General features: G+C 44.9%; 1 protein-coding gene across 1 annotated transcript in view; it reads left to right on the forward strand.

Annotated features, from left to right (window-relative positions):
* The first annotated feature begins 8424 nt into the window (after window positions 1-8424).
* The window catches only part of TENM3 (teneurin transmembrane protein 3), a 1613133-nt gene continuing 1594112 nt past the window's right edge, over window positions 8425-27445 (forward strand). The window contains exon 1 of the mRNA XM_063920671.1: window positions 8425-8679. The gene's annotated coding sequence lies outside the window, so the exon portion shown is untranslated. The remainder of the gene's footprint in view (window positions 8680-27445) is intronic.

Below are 27445 nucleotides of genomic sequence, written 5' to 3' on the forward strand. Positions count from 1 at the left end.
TTAGAGTTTTTCTGAGGGTATACTCCAAAAGCTGTGACTCTCCCCTTTCAGTGGACACTGGCAGCTTGTCTCTACTATGCGCAGAACCAGAGATATCAGCCTTCAAGCAGCTGGTCCCTGCTCCAGCTCCACACACTCAATATGCAGTTTTATATTTTTGTTGGTGGATTGCTCTGGCTCCTGAAGTCTGATCCCCAAGTCCCAGTATCTCCTGAAAGGTGAGTTACCAGCAACATGGTCTGCAGCCAATCCCTTGTGGCTCCTGATTGTTTTCTCAACCAATTGCTGGGCTGCTGTGAGGACTACAAGAAATGGGAACGAAGACAGCCGTTGGCGCCTGCACTGCATCCTGCTTTCCATCTTACAAGGCTCTGCACCCCATCTCCTCGGGCTCTGAACACTCCCCTTACACCCACCCTGAGACTCTCCTAACTGCAGCAGCAGCAGCATTGTTGCCTCATCGTGTCGGTGGTACCAGGCCCTTCCAGCAGCCTGCACGCCATGCCATGCTCCATCTGCATGTTCTGAAGCTGTACACCTCTATGCTGAGGGACAAGCTGGGGCTGCATCTCATCAAGCTAGCAGTGGACAACAGTATCGCTGTCTATTCATGGGGATGTATCTAAAAAAACTGGTCTATCTACAGTAGGGGTCTTCTATATATAATTAACATATACTGCTAATGTTAATTGAAAAGAGGATCAATTTTTCAACCGGAAAATATATGTCCAGGTAGAAAATATATATTTTAGACAACGTTTAGGTAATCAATTGGTCTGAATGACTGAGACGGAGTTAGATGCAATTGATAATTGATTGGATAAACCCAAAAAGGGTCTCGATAAAGCCCTCACACTATGCCGATCATGTGACCGGACTGACTGCCCCTGTACGTGGTGTGAGACTACTGGATGGCACTAACTAATCAGATTTTGATTGGTGGAATAGGGTACTCGCCGGTATTTAAGTGGAACCCGGGAGGCAATCGGGTTTGCTTCTGAGAAAGTGGACAGCGAAACATGTGTCAGATTTGTTGTGCACTGTAGATGACCTCTGTGAAATGTATGTATAAAAGAATGGTAATTTGAGAAAATAATGTGTCTTTAATCCCGGAGGGGACTTATTGTTTGTGTGTCCATAAAGTGTGATACTGGAGGTTAGTGAAAACGTAACAAGATCATATACGCACTGCTGACCATAGCAGCAATTATACTTGTACTCTAGTTGGAGAGACTAGATAGATAGATAGATAGATAGATAGATAGATAGATAGATAGATAGATAGATAGATACAGTAGATAGGGCTTATGGTACTTTGGACAATACAAGTATTTGTATTTTCAATAGAACCTGTGAGCCTATATAAATTCAGGTGAAATTAAGCGCATATTACCAGCACCCCGAAATATTCCCCAATATAATACTGCATCATGGATGTGCTACCTATAATACCACACTGGTAATACCATATTACTATATACTAGAGATGAGCGGGTTCGGTTCTCAGAGAACCGAACCCCCCCAAACTTCACATCCCGAGCACAAATCCGAGTCCAGCTCGGGACTTCCCGCCAGACTCGGATCCCAGAAGGAGGCAAAACGTAATCATCCCGCTGTCGGATTCTCAGGGGTTTTGGATTCCATATAAAGAGCCACGCGTTGCCGCCATTTTCAATCCAGACTTGGAGAGTGAGGGAGATAGACCTCTTTCTCTCTCTGTGGGTGGTAGCATCGGGTGGGGTCAGTGTGTACTCTCTAGCAGTGCTGTTCTGTCACTGTGGTGTCCATGTGATGTTAGGGGTGCTGTCCTGTCACTAGTGTTTCATGTGCTGTTAGGGGTGCTGCAGCTGTACATGGGTGTTGCTGCCCTGGCTGTCACTGCGCTGTACAGGGGCACTGTCCTCCTGTATGCTGTGAAAATACAGGGGTGCTGGCCCTGTCTTGTATGCTGTAAAAATTCAGGGGTGCTGAGAAAATAAATGTACACTGGACCTTGTCTTGTATGCTGTAAAAATTCAGGGGCACAGTAAAAATAAATGTACACTGGCCTTGTCTTGTATATTGTAAAAATTCAGGGGTGCAGTGAAAATAAATGTATACTGGCCCTGTCGTAAATGCTGTAACAATTCAGGGGTGCAGTGAAAATAATTGTACACTCGCCCTGTCTTGTATGCTGTAAAAATTCAGGGGTGCAGTGAAAATAAATGTACACTGGCCCTGTCTTGTATGCTGTAAAAAATCAGGGGTGCAGTAAATGTGCACTGGCCCTGTCGTGTATGCTGTAAAAATTCAGGGGTGCAGTGAAAATAAGTGTACATTGGCCCTGTCGTGTAAGCTGTAAAATTTCAGGGGTGCTGTATAAATAAATGTACACTGGCCCTGTCTTGTATGCTGTAAAAATTCAGGGGCTCAGTGAAAATAAATGTACACTGTCCCTGTCTTGCATGCTGTAAAAAATTTAGGGTGCAGTGAAAATAAATAGACTCTGGCCCTGTCTTGTATGCTGTAAAAATCCAGGGGTGCTGTGAAAATAAATGTACACCGGTCCTGTCTTGTATGCTGGAAAAATCCAGGAGCACAAAATATATGTACACTGGACTTGTCTTGTATGCTGTAAAAACAATTCAGGGGTGCGGTGAAAATAAATGTACACTGGCCCTGTTATGTATGCTGTAACAATACATGGGTGCTGTGAAAATAAAATTACACTGGCCCTGTCTTGTATGCTGTAAAAATACAGGGGTGCTGTGAAAATAAATGTACACTGACCTTGTTCTGTTTGCTCTAAAAATTCAGGGGTGCTGTAAATGTACACTGGCCCTGTCTTGTATGTTGTAAAAATTCAGGGGTGCTGTGAAAATAAATGTACACTGGTCTTGTCTTGAATGCTGTAAAAATTCATGGTTGCTGTGAAAATAAATGTACACTGGTCCTGTTATGTATGCTGTAATAATACACGGGTGCTGTGAAAATAAAATTACACTGGCCCTGTCCTGTATGCTGTAAAAATACAGGGGTGCTGTGAAAATAAATGTACACTGGCCTTGTTCTGTATGCTGTAAAAATACAGGGGTGCTGTGAAAATAAATGTACACTGGCCCTGTCCTGTTTTGCTGTAAAAAAAACAGGGGTGCTGTGAAATTAAATGTACACTGGCCCTGTCTTGTATGCTGTAAAAATACAGGGGTGCTGTGAATATAAAGGGGTGCTGGCCCTGTATTGTATGCTGTAAAATTACAGGGGTGTTTTGAAAATACAGGGGTGCTGGCACTGTCCTGTATGCTGTAAAAATACATGGGTGCTGTGAAAAATAATGTACACTGGCCGTGTCATGTATGCTGTAAAAATAGAGGGGTGCTGTGAAATTTAAATTACACTGGCCCTGTCCTGTATGCTGTAAAAATACAGGGGTGCTGTGAAAATAAAATTACACTGGCCCTGTCCTCTATGCTGTAAAAATACAGGGGTGGTGGCCCTGTCTTGTATGCTGTAAAATTACAGGGATATTGTGAAAATACAGGGGTGCTGTCCTATATGCTGTAAAAATACAGGGATGCTGTTAATATAAAGGTACACTGGCCCTGTTCATTATGTTATAAAAGTACAGGGGTGCTGTGAAAATAAATGTACACTGGCACTGTTCTGAATGCTGTAAAAATACAGGGGTGCTGTGAATATAAAGGTGCTGGCCCTGTCTTGTATGCTGTAAAGTTACAAGGGTGTTGTGAAAATGCAGGGATGCTGGCACTGTCCTGTATGCTGTAAAAATACAGGGGTGCTGTGAAAATAAATGTACACTGGCCCTGTCTTGTATACTGTAAACATTCAGGGGTGCTGTGAAAATAAAGGGACACTGTTGTGTGCTGTATTAATAAAGGAGTGCTGTCTTATGAAATGGAGAACAAAATTTTTGAGGAAAAAATAGTGAAAGATCAGGAACCACTTCCAGTTCCTAGTACTAGTGTTGAAGCTGCTGCTGCCACCAGTCATGACATTGACGATGCAATTCCATCAACGTCATCTGCTAAGGCCAGTTACTGAAAGGGCCCAGTATGGAGTCTCATGGTGCTTACAGTCAGGAAGATGTCTGGCTTGCCAGACTGAGGCATGCTGTGTGCACAGAGGTTAGCATTGCTTCCTCCCACAGTCCAACTTATAGTATGAAATGAGTTTCGACTGTAGAGTGGTAAGCTCCGCTAGGGCAGGGGCTCAATAACTAAAAAATCACTGCACAGTCCTGGTAAGTACTGTACCGAACCCACCCGAACTCAACTTGCCCCATCCGAGGCTGCTGTGGGGTCTCAGGAGGGGCTGCTTTATTTAAAAATAAAATATGAATAAAATAAACAAGACACACAGGTATGCTCACATGCGTGTAACTGGATGCTGTGAAAAACAAAAATAAGGCCTCTGCCACAATATATGTAAATAAAAATTCAATAAAAAATAGATAAAAAAGAAACCCATGAGATTTTCACAAAATAAGTCTCCAGACTCCGTGATGGGGAAAATAGCCAATCTAAATCCTGTGGTATACACCAGTTTATTTGCATCCCAGCATTAAATCCGAGATTATCTCAATCCCTGAAAATGGAAAAGGGGGTTCAACTTCAGAGGCTTTGGCCCCTAGTTTTTCAGTTTGTCTAGTAATGTGGTAATTATATATTTGCTCGGTTGAAGTCCTTTCTGTTCCACACCAATATAGGAGTGGAGAAGAAAGCCTGTGTGTTGTTTCTGATTGCATGTGCCTCTCTAATTTTTAATCACCTTCTTGACACTGTCCTCTTCCTCTTGCCTCTTCTCATAATGTGAAAAGTCATCAAAGAAGGAGGTGGTATGTTTGTAGCTAACTATGATTCGGAGAAATTGGCGAGCTTTTTTCCAGGGAGGTCACCTGTCGCTGAAATGATTGGTTTATTATACTGTGCATGTCCTGTTTAAACAACATAAGGGTGGGTGGGAGGTCCCGGGTGGGTGGGAGGTCCCAAGGACAATTCCATCTTGCGCCTCTTTTTTCTTTTGCATCATGTGCTCTTTGGGGCCTAGTTTTTAAAACTGCCATCCTGTCTACACTGCAGTGCGTCTGCTAGATAGGCCAGGTGTTTGTGCCACCCATTTGTGTCGCTTAGCTTAGTCATCCAGCTACCTCAGTGCAACCTTTTGGCCTAAAAACAATATTGTGAGGTGTTAGGTGTTTAGAATAGACTGGTAATGAGTGGAAATTAATGTTATTGAGGTTAATAATACCGTAGGATCAAAAATGCCACCAAATTCTGTAATTTTTAGCTGTTTTTATGTTGTTGTTGTTGTTGTTGTTGTTGTTGTTGTTGTTTTAAAAAAAAAATCCAGATCCAAAACCCGAAAGGGTGGTTTTGGCAAAACCAATCCAGATCCAAAACACGAATGGAGATCCAGATCCAAAACCAAAACACAAAACCTGAAAAGTGTCCACCGCACATCTCTAGTATATACACACTTGTGAATTTCCAATATCATCAGGTGCCTAATTAAATCTGCATACACACCCATAGAGTTGAACACTACTAGGTGTCTACATGTTGAAATTATGCAGACATGGCTGAATTGAATTAATTCACAAGACATACTAATAACGCCATTAGTGATAACCATTATTCTTCATCACGGTCTATGAATAATGTATTTTGAGCTCACGTAATTGCAAATTTAAACAACTCGAATACCCTAATACTTGCCAGTATAAGTATTAATAAATAAACCTAATAGGGGAATATAATTATTCAACTGGCAACCATGCAACATTATTTATAATAAACTATACTTGTACTCCCAGCACCACTGACCCTATGTGGATTTAATCCATAATATATATCAACTAGCTGCTCTACCAGTTCTTCGCACAGTGGGGGTAATTCTGAGTTGATCGCAGCAAGAACTTTGTTAGCAGTTGGGCAAAACCATGTGCACTGCAGGGGGAGCAGATATAACATGTGCAGAGAGAGTTAGATTTGGGTGGGTTATTTTGTTTCTGTGCAGGGTAAATACTGGCTGCTTTATTTTTACACTGCAGTTTAGATTGCAGATTGAACACACCACACCCAAATCTAACTCTCTCTGCACATGTTATATCTGCCTCCCCTGCAGTGCACATGGTTTTGCCCAACTGCTAGAAAATTTCCTGCTGCGATCAACTTGGAATTACCCCCTGTGTTTCTAATTTTCATGGTTGTACATATACATGAATGTTAATAATTTGGTAAATCTATAGAGACATAGGCTCTCATTCCGAGTTGTTCGCTCGCTAGCTGCTTTTAGCAGCATTGCACACGCTAATCCGCCGCCCTCTGGGAGTGTATCTTAGCTTGGCAGAATTGCGAACGAAAGATTAGCAGAATTGCAAATAGAAATTTCTTAGCAGTTTCTGAGTAGCTCCAGACTTACTCAGCCATTGCGATCAGTTCAGTCAGTTTCGTTCCTGGTTTGACGTCACAAACACACCCAGCGTTCGCCCAAACACTCCCCCATTTCTTCAGACACTCCCGCGTTTTTCCCAGAAACGCCAGCATTTTTCACACACGCCCAGAAAACGTCCAGTTTCCGCCCAGAAACACCCACTTCCTGTCAATCACACTACGATCACCAGAACGATGAAAAATCCTCGTTATGCCGTGAGTAAAATACCTAACTTTTGTGTAAAATAACTAACCGCATGCGCTCTGCGAACCTTGCGCATGCGCAGTAAGCGACTAATCGCAATATAGCGAAAATCGGCAACGAGCGAACAACTCGGAATGACCTCCATAAATATTAATCCATGGTTCTTGGCGTTACTCGAGGAGCACCCGTAGCAGATATGGTAAAAAGTGACAGGACCCTTTCTGTAGTTTATTAAATTCTACACACTGGAGGTGCAATCTAAATTTTGATCCGACAGTCCAGCGTTATCGTTCACACAACGCAAGCCACACATCGGTAATGACGTTGTTATGTCAACTCCCTTTTCATCCCTTTAGGGGAGGTTTTCAAAAATCTAATTATATAGTTTTCCTATTTCCCACCTGCAGAATACCTATGTTAAATTTCCGCTTCCTAACATATCCGGAACTAAGAGAATTAGTGATGAGTCAGTCAGTGAGTGAAGGCTTTCACATTTATATACAGTATAAACTGTAGATAACGTCGTCAGCACCAATACGATTTCAACACTAACTTGTATAGTTCAGGATTGATGTGATTTATTTGATCTTGTCACAATAATACCCTGAGGGATATAACAGACATAATTTGGTGTATATAGGAATTTTGGTATATATGGAACAACTGCTTATTGATATTGAAGTGCTACAGGTGACTGCTTATTTAATGACATCTAGAGTCCCGGAAGGGCTATGATTTATATATTTGAATTCAGAATCCCCTTGTCATAAACTGATACATGTAGAATTTCCTAAACACACAGTATCCATTTGTTGATACTAGAGAGACCGAGGTGACTCGTAATTGCAGTAACATAGTTACAAAAAAAGACACAAGAAACACTGATACATTGTCATTGAAGTGAAGTAAATTTTAATAATTACAAATTCCAGTGGCATCCAGTGCGCAGAATCATAAGTTTATAACACATTCTTTGTTTCTTTCACTGATCTATCTGATTTTATTCTATATTTTGCTAGTTTTTATCATACGATCTATGAATAATTAAAAATTATGTTTTAATACTGTCCACGATTGTGCACCACCCTAGAGCAATCAGTTCTCTGTTTATTTCCCTAATACTGCCCCAACTGCTAACTACCCTTACACGCTCCCTACCCCAATCTTTGCTCCCAAATTACTGCATGTCCTTAGCCTCTCCCTGCTTCCAACATTGCCCCAGCTGCTATCTACCTTTAACCCCTCCATACCCCAACTTCTGCCTGCCCACAGCCCTGCCCCAACTACTGCCTGCCCACAGCAATGCCCCAACTGCTGCCTGCCCACAGCAATGCCCCAACTACTGCCTGCCTCAACCCCTGGCACAGCTCTATCCCAACCAGGGATGTACTGGCCCACAGGGTAACAGGGGAAACCCCTGGTGGGCCCCACTGCATGTGGGCCCACCTCCTCCTCTAGGGATTAGGTTCCAGACTCTATCCTAGTACACTTTAATTATACATTATACATATGTTACATTAATCTGCACAGGACTATGGTGTATTTTCTCCAGCGCGTTACTATTATTAATCTGGTACATTATCATGCATGCACTAGCAGTATTTACTATATATAGTTATCACGGTGCCCAGCCCATGTACTCTCTAATGGTTAGCAGAGCCTCTTTGGTGGTTGGCCACACCTCCACTAATTCCTGGCCACACCCTTAAACATGGGCCCCTACTACTGCATTTCCCCAGTGCGACACTGATCCCAACTGCTGCATACCTGTCTTCCTCCCTGCCCCAACTGCTAACTGTCTCAGGCCCAGCTCTACCACAACTGCTGAAAGCCTCCAGCACTGCTCAAGAAGCCACCTGACTCTACCCCAAGTACTGTTCCAACTGAGGCCTGCACTTACCACGCTGTCTGACCCCAGCACATTTTGGCTATGTGAGATAAAGGCAATGTATTTATAAGCATTATCAGTGCTGAAAATGTGTGACTTCCTGTTTTGTACAGATGGGACTCAGAAACAGTGGAGTGTGACCCCAGTTTTATAAAGTGAGTGATCACTGGGATCCACATATTTTTTTGCTCAGAGCGATCACTAGGCATTTTACAAATAGTAATGTCACATCTAATTTGTCTATCTACATTATCTCATACATGTGAGTTTTTGTACATATATTTCTTTTATGAACTCTACTACTATGCTATTACTGCTGTAACCTAGTTCATTAGGGAAATTAACCTTTTGTAGACATCGTGTTGTCATTACTGTTAGAAACACATTCAAGACTAACCAATTAAATGTACTGCACCTTATGCAAAAGAAAATGTAAGTACAGTATAACAACCCACACTAATAACATCTGCCTGCAGAGACGAGTCAGGTGACACGAAACTGATTAGAAGTTTGCCGCACTACCTCACTGCAAAAGTATTCAGTGTGCTCCAGATCTGCTAAACAGTGACCTGCTTCTATAAATGGCTGGACTTTTTATATGATGAAGAGTCGCCCATGAATTATTCTGATACACTAATTGTATAAATGAGCATGGTGTACATGAAAGCATATACTGTTTGGCATCCAGCTGTATGTGATTTTTATATAAATACATTATTTTTATATATATATATATATATATTTATAGATAGATAGTGTATATATATATTTTTTTACTCACAACAGAGCTTAATCCTGGTAACACCCTAACATATGCAAAAGGTGTGTGACGTTGTCTCTCAATGCATTAAAGAATAAATATATATATATATATATATATATAAATAAATAATGCACAGTACCTGATAGTGCCGGTCCATACATCATGCTATATGTGTGTGTGTGTGTGTGTGTGTGTGTGTGTGTGTGTGTGTGTGTGTGTGTGTGTGTGTGTGTGTGTGTTTTATTTATGGTTGGCAGGGCTGTACTCAAGAGTGATTTCAAGGTAACAGTATAAACAGTTAAAAGCACATTGACATGTACAGAAATCTGAAGCACGCTTCAGTCCCTTACAAAGCGAATGTAGTGCAACATGTCTAGCCTGCAGTTTAACATTGCTCCTACAGTTTTGTGGCAAGTGCACTGGTTTTCTAGTGCATAGATAAGCGATCTACAAAAACTGCATTTAAAATGCTATTTACTAAGTGCAGCTCAAGCACATTTACACATGATTTCCTCTTCCCTCCCATTACCTTGATCACAAATCCATCCCGCCAATCTCCATAGAATTGCACAATATGACAGCAGAAAAGAACTTTCTTGTACATTCAGTTTGGACTTTTTAGTGTTTGTTATTTTTTATTTTTTTTATTTTCTACCTTAATCATAAGAATTGTGATATGTTTGTTTTATGCAGGGTAGGACTGGTTGACCAGGATATTGGGGAAATCCCCAGTGTGCCACATAGCCTATGGGCCCCATTGCCAGTGCCAGCAGTTTGCTCTTTGCGAGCCGGCTGCTCTTCTTGGCTCCCACATTCTCATCTGATGTCTGGAGGTCAGGCACCTGCGGGAATGTAGAAACTGGAAGTTTGAGTGCCTGAGCAGTGGAGTAAATTTACTAACATTCGTGTCGCAGTTGATTTCAGCCGAGATCAATCTCGGATGACATTGGCCATTTGAGATTGCAATTTTTTGGGGAAAAAACACGATACTTTACTAAACTACCATGTTTTTTCAATTAGAGTTCAGCGATGCTGATGTAATTCGCATGGTCGGGCAGTGTTTTACAAAGAGATTAGTAAAACACTGCCGGACATAACACAATGAAGCCCGGCCAGATCAGTAAGATCCGTGCAAGACTTCAATGTGTAAAGTATTTAAATAGTTGAAAAACAAAATAAAAAAATTGCATGGGGTCCCCCCTCCTGTACACAACCAGCCCCGGGCTCTTTTAGCGAGTATGGTGGTTGTTAAAGTACTGGGGAAAAAATGCATAGAGGTTCCCAGTATTTTAACAACCAGCACTGGGCTCTTGGACGGGTCCTGGTTCCAAAAATACGGAGGGAAAAAAGATGTAGGGGGGTCACCCATATTTTTGGAACCAGCACCAGGCTCCACTAGCCAGGGAGGTAATGAGGGACACTTTTACACAGATCCCTGTGGCCGCAGCATCACCCCCCAGCTTGTCAACCATGGCCATATTTGTGTGGACGACAGTGTATCTCAATACAAATTGGCCCAACACTGCCAAGATTTGTTTTTAGTAAATTTCCGTTTTGCATTTTCATATGAAAATGCAATCTCGAATCAAATCGGGACAATAGTAAATTTCCACCAGTGTGTGGACTTTGGAGGGAAGGGCTAACCTTTATATTAGCTGTAAAAATCTCTATGGGTGTGACTCACACTCAGTCTTAAGCGTCCGCATGGGCACTCTTTTTCCTCTCAGGGCAGCTTCCTTCTCACAGGAGACATGCGATCTGATATCATCTCTGAAGGCAGGGCACCGGTGGGCAGTGCTGCTAGTGGTAAGTCCACCCAGAACCCAGCCTCCTCTTCTCCTGCAGCAGCCATGATAGGGTGCGGTGGTCAGTGCAGGCAGTGGTAAGCCCGCCCAGAACCCAGCCTCCTTTCCTCCTGCAGCAGCCATGATTGGATGATGTGGGTGGTGCAGACAAGTGGGGAGGACAAGGATGTTGTGTGGGGTTGGAAGGGTGCAAACAGAGGTGGACTCGGTTAACTTGTTCCATCCTGAGATAACCCTGCTAAATAAGGACCCCTGACGGCATGCCGCATAAGGACCCCTGCCCGCGAGACACAAAAGGGATGTGGTAGGGGCTGCAAGTGGCCCACGGGCCACGAGTTTGACACCCCTGGTCTAAACCTTCATTATAATGCCTATAAAAGTACAGATGAAGGACATTATGCTGATGTTTTTGAAATTGAGTGATTATTGGTAAACTGCCAATGTCTAAAAGTGATGCCACAACATTTACCTTCACGCAGAGTGACTGACAGTCAGACACCATTTGTGGGCATTGAATGCAGGACTGTTGTGGACGTGTTTGGGCATCTCTGTTCAGGCTGCTTTAGCTGTTGACTTACTGCTGATTATCGAAAGATCTGCATGTGCGCTGGGAATGTGTACGCAGTTGCTGTGCCTTTGTGATGGTTCTGGTGTGCGTCTCTGTACTTTTCAGGGCTGCTGGGTTTTTTGCATAATTTCACACATAATCAACTTGCACACTCCCAGCTGTGATCACCATAGCATCTGTCAATGAATCTAACTGCTCTGTTGGCACTGCACAGGCACCCCACCATCAGAGATGTACACAAACCATCATAGGCATCCCACCATCGGAGATGTATGCAATCAGCAGTGCACATGTGCCTCGATGGTGCTGCAGTTCCGGACACTGTGTGGGGGATGCTGCAGCTTAATTGATAAGCTGCAGGCATTTGGGGATGGGAACAGGGCTTGTTTTACAAAGCATGTTGCCTCCATTTTTGGGGCAAGCCGAAGCCAGCAACTGCATCCTCGGACGCAGATTCGCTGTCCTAGGCAGTTTAGTTGCAGTGGCCATTCTGTGTTCAAATTTTGCTCTTTAGGGACCCCCCAGTCTTAAATGCCCCAAGCCTCACAAAGCCTTAATTCAGCTCTGCCCATTACCTGTTACCAGTCATTGGAATGTACCTGACCTGCCTCTGTCTTTGCCCATCACATTTGTATACCTGTTACCAGACCTTGGATTGTACCTTGGATTGTATCTAACCTGCCACCTGTCTGGGAATTCAGTGTGCTTGTGCTATTTAGGACTACCCAGCAATTGCTGAGGTGTTTGAATGAAGTCTAGCCTTCTGTTGCTATGGACTTGGTAAATGCAGAGAACCTTGAGAGCAGGTTACAACCTTAATTATAAGTTAATTACAGTGTATTTGTACCATACTATTAAGCCTTTCTACCAATGGAATCCAGTACATGTAATTACACAGTGTGGACTCCGGTATCCATGTGACACCCATTCCCCACACCTTACACAACCGTCAGTCTTATGTGGCAAGTATAGGCCGGTCTTTTAGGGGGATGGCAAGCACACTTTTAGTGTGGTACAAGTACTAGCACTTTCTCCCTATTGTAGATGCGGGGTTACAATCCATGTTTATCATAGTTTTCCGATTTTCTAGCTGCCCAGTTCGGGAAGAGTCAGCCAGGCCGGCAGAGCAAAAGGCAGTATAGGGGACATGGCACAACATAGGCGGCGGTACAGGGGCATTGCAACCGCGATCATGTCATCGTGCCACTCTCCCCACTATACAATGCCAGGTTTACCAGCACTGTACATAGGGGGCGTGGCTACAATGACGTTGTTCAACGCAAATCGCCTCATCATCTGCCGGGACCTCCCACTTCACTTGGTAGGTCAGTGGCTAGGAGACGAGTAGTGGTTGGTTTTGCCTTGTAAATGATTGGTGCTTTAAAAAACGTACAAATTTGTCTCGTAAGCCATTACATCTGGTCCCAGGTGGTCAGCATTTTGTGATTCTTTATGCCCTTCAAGGTTTCTATGCTAAGCAGATCCACCCAGGGCACCCTGGGTGTGAGGCTACCATACAACAGGTTACGGATGCCCTGTTTTGGTCCTCTATGTTGCTGACATTAAGCGGGTTGACTCTGTCTGTGCCTCCTGCAATGATATACAGACTCATCATGCCAAGGACTACTTACTCTCCATGAGTTTCTTGACCATTGCTGCAGATCTCTCTGAATTACTGAGAAAGAGCACTTCTGATAGTGGATTCATATTCTAGTTGTTTCAAAATATCAACAAACTGACAAAACACTTTTCTCCGTATGGCATACAAAGTAAGCTACTTACTAAAATTGCCATGCAATGAGTGGTGAGTTCCAGCTTTCACCAGTGAATGGGACATTGCAGATGTCACTAGCAGAAAGGTCAGTATGATCTGTGAAGCACTTGTTATATAAATGTTATAGAGATGATTCTGACATATTTATGGTGCTCCTTAATTTGAGAAATCAACTTCCTCGTCCAGCTCAATGCCTTTTGTCCAGGCACACCTGCACATCATTCCCACCACCAAGGGATCTGGATGTAGGGACTGTGCAGGGCCCAACAGCTACTTGGTGCAATTGTGGCTTGCATGAGTGTAACAGGAGTAACAGGAGAGCAAACAACTTCACCTCACCTGACACTGACTGAGGGTCTCAGAATGCTCTTTATTATGGAAAATGAGAACTGGGGTGCAGGACAGTCCCATGCCCTTGCCAACAGTGAGCTCATTCAGATACCATCCACACCACTAGGTCTGGAAAATTTCTAGGCCTTATACATAGTTTTAGAACTACAGTATGGGGAATATTCAGAGTTGGTCGCAGATTTTGCAATCTTAGCATTATCTGTGACCACTAAAATCACATGCCAAGGGGGGGCCTCCAACACAGGGTAAGGCCACCCAGCATGTGTGGTGCCGCCCCACGATGTTATCGCAATTCAATTGCGGTCACATTGCAAAAACCTCATATAAAGGTTAATTCCTGCCACGTTTCCTATCACAGATAATACAGATGACATCATTGGGTCGCTCTCAAAATGGCCATGACACTCCAGCATTTCCTGCTCTCCTTCCCCGCCAATGCTGCGTCGCTGCCCCCGGATGGCCATCGCCTGTCAATCACATCCAATGTGGATGGTGGAAGTTGCATCACTGCCATCCACTTGTTATTCAGGACACTAAAGCACGCGGGGGGGGGGGGGGGGTTCTGAGTACCTAGAAACACCCTTGCCACCGATCCATCACCGCAGATGACCAATTTTCTTTTTCTTTTTTTTTGGAGGGGAGACGGAGGAGCTAGGTATGTGATGTGGCAGCTGCCTCCTCACATACACAGAGATACGGCTGGGCAGGCTGCTTCTATTGCTAAGGGGAGCTGCAGCATAAGCACGCAGCTCCCTCCAGGCAGTTCACATGGGCTGCGCTAGCCGGGTGACCCACTCTCTCCTCCATGCATCTCTCGTCTGGCTGCAGGTAATAACTCTGAGATAGCTGCAGCCTTCATCAAGCTGCGCCTTGTGGCCGGAGGGAAGGGGGGGGGGGGTGTTGGAGGTTTCAGGCAGCGGAACTCTGTGGGCCCGTTAGAGATTGTGTAGAAGTGCTGGAACCTGCTGTATTTTATTCGTCTGAAGTCCCCAAAAAGAGAGAAAACTAGCTGGAATGACTGTACTAAATGCCCCACTAGATATATATAGAGATGAGTGGGTTCGGTTCTCCGAGATCCGAACTCCCCCGAACTTCACCTATTCTACACGGGTCCGAGGCAGCCTCGGATCTTCCCGCCTTGCTCGGTTAACCCGAAAGCGCCCGAACGTCATCATCCCGCTGTCTGATTCTCGCAAGATTCGTATTCTATATAAAGAGCCGCGCGTCGCCGCCATTTTCACTCGTGCATTGGAGATTGAATGGAGAGGACGTGGCTGCGTTCTCTCCCTGAAAAGCTCCGTAATCTGTGCTCCGTGTGCTGAAAATATCTACGTTCTCTGCCTGAAAACGCTCCATATCTGTGCTCAGTGTGCTGCAAATATCTGTGCTCAGTGTGCTGCATTGTGGGGACTGGGGACCACCAGTATATAATTATAGTAGTACAGTACAGTAGGCCATTTATGTATCTTCCAGCTCTGTGTCAAGTATACTATCTCTGTGCTGCATTATTGTGAGCAGTATATAGTAGGACAGTGCAGCATTTTGGTGACCAGCAGTATACATATAGTACAGTACAGTAGGCCATTGCTGTATCTTGCAGCTCTGTGTCACTTCTAGTATCCTGATCAGTGCTCAATATCTGCTGCATTGTTGTGACCAGTATGTTTATTGTACTGTGCGACGTGTGTTATACACCTGGTGATTTTATACATCCTGTAATCTGTACTGAGCAATGTGTGAGATACACCTGGGGATTATACACCCTGTATACTGTACTGTGCAATGTTTGTGATACACCTGGTGATTATACACCCTGTATACTGTACTGAGCGACAGGGCCGGCTCCAGGCCTACTAGCACCCTGAGCGAGAAAATATAAAAGAGCCCCCCCACCCCCAAACCCCTATGCGCGCTCCAGGAAAAGTGGGCATGGCCTCTGGAAAAGTGGGCGTGGCCTCGTATATTATCAGACTATAAATATATTTTCACACCCCCTCTACGCACACAATTAGCAGCCTTACACATAACAGCCACAGTAGTGTTCCTTACACACAATGTCTCCAGTATAGTGCCAGATACACATAATGTGCAGTGCCAGATTGATGTGATATGCCCCCAGCAGTGCCAGCTAAACATGACATGCCCCGCATCAGTGCCAGCTACACATGACATGCCCGCAGCCATGCCAGCTACACATGACATGCCCCCCAGCAGTGCCAGCTACACACAATATGCCCCCCAGCAGTGCCAGCTACACATGATAGTGTTCACTTTTTAGGGCAGGGTGCTGATCACAGGGAGGGCACATTTTTAAGTTAGGAGGGCGAAATGATGTACATACTGTAATGCTTGGTGCTCACCTACCCACATGCCAGAGCATGGACAGTGCGCACAGAAGGCGCGCAGCAAAAATTTAGGGGCGTTGCTTCGTGGGGAAGGTGCGTGGCCACATAATAGTGGCAATTCACATTACACCACACAGTAGTGCAGCTAATATACATTGCACCAGGTAGAACCTCCTACACACTTTGCGTCAGGCACAGCACGTTAGACACATTGCGCCAGGAAGAGCACTGAGACACATTGCGCCAGGAAGAGCACTGAGACACTTTGCGCCAGGCAGAGCACTGAGACACTTTGCGCCAGGCAGAGCACTGAGACACATTGCGCCAGGCAAAGCACTGAGACACATTGCGCCAGGCAGAGCACTGAGACACATTGCACCATGTAGAGCACTGAGACACATTGCCTAGCCACAGACGCCTAGCGGGAACACTACATGATATGCTCCCCAGCCGTGCCAGCTACACGTGACATGCCCCCCAGCCGTGCCAGCTACACATGACATGCCCCCCAGCAGTGCCAGCTACACGTGACATGCCCCCCAACAGTGCCAGCAACACATGACATGCCCCCCAGCAGTGCCAGCAACACGTGACATGCTCCCCAGCAGTGCCAGCAACACGACATGCCCCCCAGCAGTGCCAGATACACATGACATGCCCCCCAGCAGTGCAAGCTACACGTGACATGCCCCCCTGCAGTGCCAGATACATAAATGCCCCCAGCAGTGCCAGATAAATAAATGCCCCCACAGTGCCAGATAAATAAATGCCCCCACAGTGCCGATATCCCCCCCAGCAGTGCCAGATACATAAATGCCCCCACAGTGCCAAATAAATAAATGCCCCCACAGTGCCAGATAAATAAATGCCCCCACAGTGCCGATATGCCCCCACAGTGCCAGATACATAAATGCCCCCACATTGCCAGATAAATATATGCCCCCACAATGCCAGATAAATATATGCCCCCACAATGCAGATATGCCACGACAGTGCCAGATACATAAATGCCCCCACAGTGCCAGATAAATAAATGCCCCCACAGTGCCAGATAAATAAATTCCCCCACAGTGCCAGATACATAAATGCCCCCCACAGTGCCAGATATGCCCCCACAGTGCCAGTTACATAAATGCCCCCAGTGCCAGATACATAAATGCCCCCACAGTGCCAGATAAATAAATGCCCCCACATTTCCAGATAAATAAATGCCCCCACAGTGCCAGATAAATAAATGCCCCCACAGTGCCAGATACATAAATGCCCCCACAGTGCCAGATATGCCCCCACAGTGCCAGATACATAAATGCCCCCAGTGCCAGATACATAAATGCCCCCACAGTGCCAGATACATAATTGCCCCCACAGTGCCAGATACATAAATGCCCACCCAGTGCCAGATATGACCCCACAGTGCCAGATACATAAATGCCCCCACAGTGCCAGATAAAAATGCCCCATTGCCAGATACATAAATCCCCCCACAGTGCAGATATGCCCCTAAATGCCAGATACATAAATGCCCCCACAGTGCAGATATGCCCCCACAGTGCCAGATACATAAATGCCCCCACAGTGCAGATATGCCCACACAGTGCCAGATACGTAAATGCCCCCACAGTGCAGATATGCCCCCACAGTGCCAGATACATAAATGCCCCCACAGTGCAAATATGACCCCACAGTGACAGATATGCCCCCACACAGTGCCAGTGCCCCCACAGTGCAGATGACCCCACAGTGCCAGATATGCCCCCACAGAGCAGATATGACCCCACAGTGACAGATATGCCCCCACACAGTGCCAGTGCCCCCACAGTGCAGATGACCCCACAGTGACAGATATGCCCCCACACAGTGCCCGATGATCCATAAATGCCCCCCACAATACCTGCGGCGGCGCTGGGAGGGGGAATGCTGCTGTCTGAGGGCGCAGGACTGGAGGACTTTTCCCGAATGCTTGAGCGCTCCATGCGTGCTGCGCCGGTGTCTGACGTCAGCGCAGCGCGCATAGCGCGCACACACATTTAAAGGCCGGGGAGAGCTGCAGTGCACAGGGCCGGCTCCAGGTACGACTATGGCGGCGCCAGTGCGCGGCGCCCATTAAGGGTGGCTCCCAGCGCGCCCGCTCTAGTCGAACATGCCTGGAGCCGGTCCTACTGAGCGATGTGTGAGATACACCTTGAGATTATACACCCTATATACTGTAATGTGAGATGTGTGTTATACCCCTGGTGATTATACATCCTGTAATCTGTACTGAGCGATGTGTGAGATACACCTTGGGATTATACACCCTATATACTGTACTGTGCGATGTGTGAGATACACCTGGGGATTGTACACCCTATATACTGTACTGTGTGATGTGTGAGATACACCTGGGGATTATACACCCTATATACTGTACTGTGCGATGTGTGTGATACACCTGGTAATCAATTATACACCCTGTATACTGTACTGTGCGACGTGTGTTATTCACCTGGTGATTATACATCCTGTAATCTGTACTGAGTGATGTGTGAGATACAACTGGGGACTATACACCCTATATACTGTACTGTGTGATGTGTGAGATACACCTGGGGATTATACACCCTATATAATACTGTACTGTGTGATGTGTGAGATAACCTGGTGATTATACACCCTATATTATTATTATGATTATTATTATTATTATCCTCTATTTATATTGCGCCACAAGGGTTCCGCAGCGCCCAATTACAGAGTACATAAATAATCAAACAAACAGGAAAACAGCAATTTACAGTTGATGACAGTATAGGACAAGTACAGGGTAAATAAACATAGTTACATCAGCAGATGACACTGGAATAAGTATCAGGTGGCAGAAGACTGCTGGATGTGGTACAGTTGAAGATTATTAAAGTAAGACAAAGGATAAGCACATGAGGGAAGAGGGCCCTGCTCGTGAGAGCTTACAATCTAAAGGGGAGGGGTAGACAGACATGGGTGACACAGATGGGGTACATAGAGAACGTGGAACAGAGGGTTAGGATGAGATTTGGCTGGGTTTGGTGAAGAAGTGGACGCCCAGAAGGCACAAGTCAATACTTAACATTGCAACATTTTACTGGGCTATGCAGGAGAAAATTAAAAATAGGGGAAAATAAAAATTAAAAAAAGAATCGATAACGTCTACCACTTTCAAAAAGGTCAATGGAAGCTGAAATAATGGACAACTACCTCATGGAAGCCAGATACAGTATACCAAAAAGTACTTAGCAGAGTTAGGAATGAGTGCTTATGAAATACAGTAACATTTTGTCATAATATTTCAGAAACTGCATGGCTGGTCTCTTGCACACTTTTGCTCTAATACACCACCTGCTTAAGGATTTATATTCAAAAACATTATGTCTCCATAATTCCAAAAACGTCAGTCTTCTTGGAAAGTGGTTTGTTCCTTTGTAAGAGAAAGAGAACAAACGTTCTCAAACAACGGTTTCTCAATTTCTTTTTCCTCTGGGAAGGGATTGTGGATTCGCAGGAATATCTGAGCATTTCTGTAATCAGAAAGCAGCGACTTTCTACAAATGTTTACGAATAATTCCAGTGATTTTGTCATTTTCTTCCAGTGATTTGGACCAATAATACCATTGATTAGAACAAATAATTCCTGTGATTTTGTCTTTTTCTTCCAGTGATTTGGACCAATAATACCATTGATTAGAACAAATAATTCCTTTGATATTGAGGTGTTTGTGTCGCTTAGTTTAGCCATCCAGCGACCACAGTGCACCTCTTTTTCTCTTTTCTTTGCATCATGTGCTGTTTGGGGCCAATTTTTTGAAGTGCCATCCTGTCTGACACTTCAGTGCCACTCCTAGATGGGCCAGGTGTTTGTGCCGCCCTCTTGGGTCACTTTGCTTAGTCATCCAGCAACCTCTGTGCAAATTTTAGGACTAAAAATAGTATTGTGAGGTGTGAGGTGTTCAGAATAGACTGGAAATTAGTGGAAATTGTGGTTATTGAGGTTAATAATACTATAGGATCAAAATTACCCCAAAATTCTATGATTGAAGCTGTTTTTGAGGGGTTTTTGAAAAAAAACACCCGGATCCAAAACACACCCGAATCCGACAAAAAAATTTCAGAGAGGTTTTGCCAAAACGCTTCCGAATCCAAAACACGGCCGCGGAACCGAATCCAAAACCAAAACACAAAACACAAAAAATTTCCAGTGCACATCTCTAATATATATGTATATATATATATATATATATATATATATATATATATCATGCAGTATGACCGGCAGTCCACTTACATTACCTGGGTGCCCTTCCCCTGGAACAGCAATGTACCAAACATAGAGATAGGGTGGCGGGCGGCAATCCACGGACTTGTAAAAAATAATTCACAGCTACACAGGCTTGCTAATCAACGTTTCAGGTGTTTTAATCACACCTTTCATCGGGATACAAAAGTTACATGCAAATCTTACCTTAAGTACATGACAGTGAGACGATTAGGTCCCTGCTCTCCCCAGCACTTCTGGAAACAGGCGCGATGACATCACACGGCGCCCGGCCGGCAACTGGAGAGCGGCGGAGCCTGTTACCATAGACACACATCTAAACAAAACATAAAAGATAAATCTTAATCAATGCCACTGATGCTCGTCTCGTCCATACCTAAACAAGTACACACACTTCTGGTACCTTTTATAGCGCAGCAACACTCACTGCTTCAAGACATAAATATTACCATAAAAAGGCAGCATAGGCAAGTTAGACACCAGAACACGGAAGGTGAAACTTAGATCTATAACTCTAGCATTCAGCATTTCTCACTGAGGCAATATAAACAGTGGCAATTTTCCTGTTATCTTATGCATGAAATCAACACACCATAATGCACCATCGTTAGCTACCATTAAGGTAACCCACATTGTAGTGATATACTTGCTCAAAGAAAACATAGACAAGTTTTCATTTACCCTGGCAGGTGCAACAGTGTTCAGATCAGAGATCCAACGTGCCTCCAACTGCAAAAGACGCTTGTCACGGTCACCTCCCCTTACCCTAGGAGGGACATGGTCAATCAATTTGTAACTAGAGATGAACGGTTTCGGTTCTCCGAGATCCGAACCCCCCCAAACTTCACCTATTTTACACGGTTCCGAGGCAGCCTCGGATCTTCCCGCCTTGCTCGGTTAACCCGAACGCGCCCAAACGTCATCATCCCACTGTCGGATTCTCGCGACATTCATATTCTATATAAAGAGCCGCGCGTTGCCGCTATTTTCACTCGTGCATTGGAGTTTGAACGGAGAGGAGGTGGCTGCGTTCTCTCCCTGAAAAGCTCCGTAATCTGTGCTCAGTGTGCTGCAAATATCTGTGCTCAGTGTGCTGCAAATATCTGTGCTCAGTGTGCTGAAAATATCTACGTTCTCTGCCTGAAAACGCTCCATATCTGTGCTCAGTGTGCTGCAAATATCTGTGCTCAGTGTGCTGCATTGTGGGGACTGGGGACCACCAGTATATAATTATAGTAGTACAGTACAGTATGCCATTGCTGTATCTTACAGCTCTGTGTCAAGTATACTATCTCTGTGCTGCATTATTGTGAGCAGTATATAGTAGGACAGTGCAGCATTTTGGTGACCAGCAGTATACATATATAGTACAGTACAGTAGGCCATTGCTGTATCTTGCAGCTCTGTGTCAAGTATACTATCTCTGTGCTGCATTATTGTGAGCAGTATATAGTATGACAGTGCAGCATTTTGGTGACCAGCAGTATACATATAGTACAGTACAGTAGGCCATTGCTGTATCTTGCAGCTCTGTGTCAAGTATACTATCTCTGTGCTGCATTATTGTGAGCAGTATATAGTAGGACAGTGCAGCATTTTGGTGACCAGCAGTATACATATAGTACAGTATAGTAGGCCATTGCTGTATCTTGCAGCTCTGTGTCAAGTATACTATCTCTGTGCTTCATTATTGTGAGCAGTATATAGTATGACAGTGCAGCATTTTGGTGAGCAGCAGTATACATATAGTACAGTACAGTAGGCCATTGCTGTATCTTGCAGCTCTGTGTCAAGTATACTATTTCTGTGCTGCATTATTGTGAGCAGTATATAGTAGGACAGTGCAGCATTTTGGTGACCAGCAGTATACATATAGTACAGTATAGTAGGCCATTGCTGTATCTTGCAGCTCTATGTCAAGTATACTATCTCTGTGCTGCATTATTGTGAGCAGTATATAGTAGGACAGTGCAGCATTTTGGTGACCAGCAGTATATATATAGTACAGTACAATAGGCTATTGCTGTATCTTGCAGCTCTGTGTCAAGTATACTATCTCTGTGCTGCATTATTGTGAGCAGTATATAGTAGGACAGTGCAGCATTTTGGTGACCAGCAGTATACATATATAGCACAGTACAGTATGCCATTGCTGTATCTTACAGCTCTGTGTCAAGTATACTATCTCTGTGCTGCATTATTGTGAGCAGTATATAGTAGGACAGTGCAGCATTTTGGTGACCAGCAGTATACATATATAGTACAGAACAGTAGGCCATTGCTATTGATATATTACTGGCATATAATTCCACACATTAAAAAATGGAGAACAAAAATGTGGAGGGTAAAATAGGGAAAGATCAAGATCCACTTCCACCTCATGCTGAAGCTGCTGCCACTAGTCATGGCCGAGACGATGAAATGCCATCAACGTCGTCTGCCAAGGCCGATGCCCAATGTCATAGTAGAGAGCATGTAAAATCAAAAAAACTGACGTTCAGTAAAATGACCCAAAATTCTAAATAAAAAGTGTCTGAGGAGAAGCGTAAACTTGCCAATGTGCCATTTACGACACGGAGTGGCAAGGAACGGCTGAGGCCTATGTTCATGGCTAGTGGTTCAGCTTCACATGAGGATGGAAGCACTCATCCTCCCGCTAAACAACTGAAAAGAGTTAAGATGGCAAAAGCACAGCAAAGTACTGTGCATTCTTCTTTATCACAAATCCCCAAGGAGAGTCCAATTGTGTCGGTTGCGATGCCTGACCTTCCCAACACTGGAAGGGAAGAGGTGGCGCCTTCCACCATTTGCATGCCCCCTGCAAGTGCTGGAAGGAGCACCCACAGTCCAGTTCCTGATAGTCAAATTGAAGATGTCACTGTTGAAGTACACCAGGATGAGGATATGGGTGTTGCTGGTGCTGAGGAGGAAATTGACAAGGAGGATTTTGATGGTGAGGTGGTTTGTTTAGGTCAGGCACCCGGGGAGACACCTGTTGTGCGTGGGATGAATATGGCCATTGACTTGCCTGGTCAAATTACAAAAAAAATCACCTCTTCGGTGTGGAATTATTTTAACAGAAATGCGGACAACAGGTGTCAAGCCGTATATTGCCTTTGTCAAGCTGTAATAAGTAGGGGTAAGGACATTAACCACCTAGGAACATCCTCTCTTATACGTCACCTGGAAGCATTCATCAGAAGTCATTGACAAGTTCAAAAACTTTGGGTGACAGCGGAAGCAGTCCACTGACAACTAAATCCCTTCCTCTTGTACCCAAGCTCCTGCAAACCACACCACCAACTCCCTCAGTGTCAATTTCCTACTTAGACAGGAACGCCAATAGTCCTGCAGGCCATGTCACTGGCAAGTCTGACGAGTCCTCTCCTAACTGGGATTCCTCCAATGGATCCTTGAGTGTAACACCTACTGCTGCTGGCGCTGCTGTTGTTGCTGCTGGGAGTCGATTGTCATCCCAGAGGGGAAGTCGGAAGACCACTTGTACTACTTCCAGTAAGCAATTGACTGTCCAACAGTCCTTTGCAAGGAAGATGAAATATCACAGCAGTCATCCTGCTGCAAAGCAGATAACTCTTGGCAGCTGTGTTGGTGTTAAACGTGTGTCCGGTATGCACCGTTAATTCACAGAAGAATTGCTTGAGGTACTGTGTCCCCGGTACCAAATACCATCTAGATTCCACTTCTCTAGGCAGGCGATACCGAGAATGTACACAGACGTCAGAAAAAGAGTCACCAGTGTCCTAAAAAATGCAGTTGTACCCAATGTCCACTTAACCACGGACATGTGGACAAGTGGAGCAGGGCAGACTCAGGACTATATGACTGTGACAGCCCACTGGGTAGATGTATTGCCTCCCGCAGCAAGAACAGCAGCAGCATCTCGCAAACTCCAACTCGTTCCTAGGCAGGGTACGCTTTGTACCACCGCTTTCCATAAGAGGCACACAGCTGACAACCTCTTATGGAAACTGAGGAACATCATCGCAGAATGGCTTACCCCAATTGGACTCTCCTGAGGATTTGTGACATCGGACAACACCACCAATATTGTGCGTGCATTACATGTGGGCAAATTCCAGCACGTCCCATGTTTTGCAAATACATTGAATTTGGTGGTGCAGAATTTTTTTTAAAAACGACAGGGGTGTGCAAGAGATGCTGTTGGTGTCCCGAAGAATTGCGGGCCACTTTCAGTATTCAACCACTGCGTGCCGAAGACTGGAGCACCAGCAAACACTCCTCAACCTGCCCCGCCATCATCTGAAGCAAGAGGTGGTAACGAGGTGGAATTCAACCCTCTATATGCTTCAGAGGATGGAGGAGCAGCAAAAGGCCATTCAAGCCTATACATCTGCCTACGATATAGGCAAAGGAGGGGGAATGCACCTGACTCAAGCGCAGTGGAGAATGAGTTCAACGTTGTGCAAGGTTCTGCAACCCTTTGAACTTGGCACACGTATAGTCAGTTCAGACACTGCCAGCCTGAGTCAGGTAATTTCCCTCATCAGGCTTTTGCAGAAGCAGCTGGAGAGATTGAAGGAGGAGCTAAAACGGAGCGATTCCGCTAGGCATGTGGGACTTGTGGATGGAGCCCTTAATTCGCTTAACCAGGATTCACGGGTGGTCAATCTGTTGAAATCAGAGCACTACATTTTGGCCACCATGCTCTATCCTAGGTTTAAAGCCTACGTTGTATCTCTCTTTCCGGCAGACACAAGTCTGCACATGTTCAAAGACCTGCTGGTGAGGCACTTGTCAAGTCAAGCGGAACGTGACCCGTCAACAGCTCCTCCTTCACATTCTCCCGCAACTGGGGCTGCGAGGAAAAGGCTAAGAATACCGAGCCCACCCACTGGCGGTGATGCAGGGCAGTCTGGAGCGAGTGCTGACATCTGGTCCGGACTGAAGGGCCTGCCAACGATTACTGACATGTCATCTACTGTCACTGCATATGATTCTGTCACCATTGAAAGAATGGTGGAGGATTATATGAGTGACAGCATCCAAGTAGGCACGTCAGACTGGCAGGAAAAAGAGGCAATTTGGAGGCCCTTGCACAAACTGGCTTTATTTTTACCTAAGTTGCCCCCCCCTCCAGTGTGTACTCCGAAAGAGTGTTTAGTGCAGCCGGTCACCTTGTCAGCAATCGGCGTACGAGGTTACTTCCAGAAAATGTGGAGAAGATGATGTTCATCAAAATGAATTATAATCAATTCCTCCATGGAGACATTCACCAGCAATTGCCTCCAGAAAGTACAAAGGGACCTGAGATGGTGGATTCCAGTGGGGACAAATTAATACTCTGTGAGGAGGAAGATGTACACAGTGAAAGGGGTGATGAATCGGACGATGAGGAGGAGGTGAACATCTTGCCTCTGTAGAGCCAGTTTGTGCAAGGAGAGATTGATTGCTTCTTTTTTGGTGGGGGCCCAAACCAACCAGTCATTTCAGCCACAGTCATGTGGCAGACCCTGTGGCTGTAATGATGGGTTTGTTAAAGTGTGCATGTCCTGTTTATACAACATAAGGGTGGGTGGGAGGGCCCAAGGACAATTCCATCTTGCACCTCTTTTTTTTTTTTTTTTTTTATCTCTGCATCATGTGATGTTTGGGGCTAATTTTTTTAAGTGCCATCCTGTCTGACACTGCAGTGCCACTCCTAGATGGGCCAGGTGTTTGGGCCGCCCACTTGGGTCGCTTAGCTTAGTCATCCAGCGACCTCGGTGCAAATTTTAGGACTAAAAATAATATTGTGAGGTGTGAGGTGTTCAGAATAGACTGGAAATGAGTGGAAATTATGGTTATTGAAGTTAATAATACTATGGGATCAAAATTACCCCAAATTCTATGTTTTAAGCTGTTTTTGAGGGGTTTTTGAAAAAAAACACCCGAATCCAAAACACACCCGAATCCGACAAAAAAATTTCAGGGAGGTTTTGCCAAAACGCTTCCGAATCCAAAACACGGCCGCGTAACCGAATCCAAAACCAAAACACAAAACAAGAAAAAATGTCCGGTGCACATCTCTATTTGTAACGCAAGGTAGCCATAGAGCAGAGGTTCTCAAACTCGGTCCTCGGGGGCCCAAACAGTGCATGTTTTGCAGGTCTCCTCACAGAATCGCAAGTGAAATAATTAGCTCCACCTGTGGACCTTTTAAAATGTGTCAGTGAGTAATTAATACACCTGTGCACCTGCTGGGTTACCTGCAAAACATGCACTGTGTGGGCCCCCGAGGACCGAGTTTGAGAACCTCTGCCATAGAGTGTCCTTTTTCCTTAAAATGTCTCACTACTGGTTGGTCAATATTTTTTCCTTCTAAAGCATTTCTGATCTCTGATCTGTGTTATTCAGCACGCTCACGGAATGTGCATATGGTTTTGCCTATATATACGAGTCCACGGGATCCAGTCTGAAGATCGACAGTGTCTAGGTCGACAATGTTTAGGTCGACCACTATAGGTCGACAGTCACTAGGTCGACAGGGTCAGAAGGTCGACAGGGTCAGAAGGTCGACGTGCTCTAGGTCGACAGGTCAAAAGGTCGACATGGTTTTTGTTTTTGTTTTACTTTTTCCATACTTAACGATCCACATAGACTACAATTGGAACAGTAATCTGTGGCGAGCGAAGCGAGGCACCTTGCCCAAAGCATGGCGAGCGAAGCGAGCCATGCGAGGGGACATGGTGCACTAATTGGGGTTCCTGGTCACTCTACGATGAAAACGACACCAAAAAAACATTAAAAACTCATGTCAACCTTTTGACCTGTCGACCTAGAACATGTCGACCTTCTGAGCCCGTCGACCTTCTGACCCTGTCGATCTATAGTGGTCGACCTAAACATTGTTGACCTAGACACTGTCGATCTAATGATCCACACCCGAGTCCACATGGACACTTTATTATATAAATCACGAATTTGTGTACTGAGCAGTATAGACCAGGAACGTGCAGTCAGGGGAGGCAGGGAAGGCAGTGCCTACACTGTCTTTAATGCTTAAAAT

This window comes from Pseudophryne corroboree, chromosome 1 (genome assembly GCF_028390025.1).
Source record: "Pseudophryne corroboree isolate aPseCor3 chromosome 1, aPseCor3.hap2, whole genome shotgun sequence".
Lineage (NCBI taxonomy): Eukaryota > Metazoa > Chordata > Amphibia > Anura > Myobatrachidae > Pseudophryne > Pseudophryne corroboree.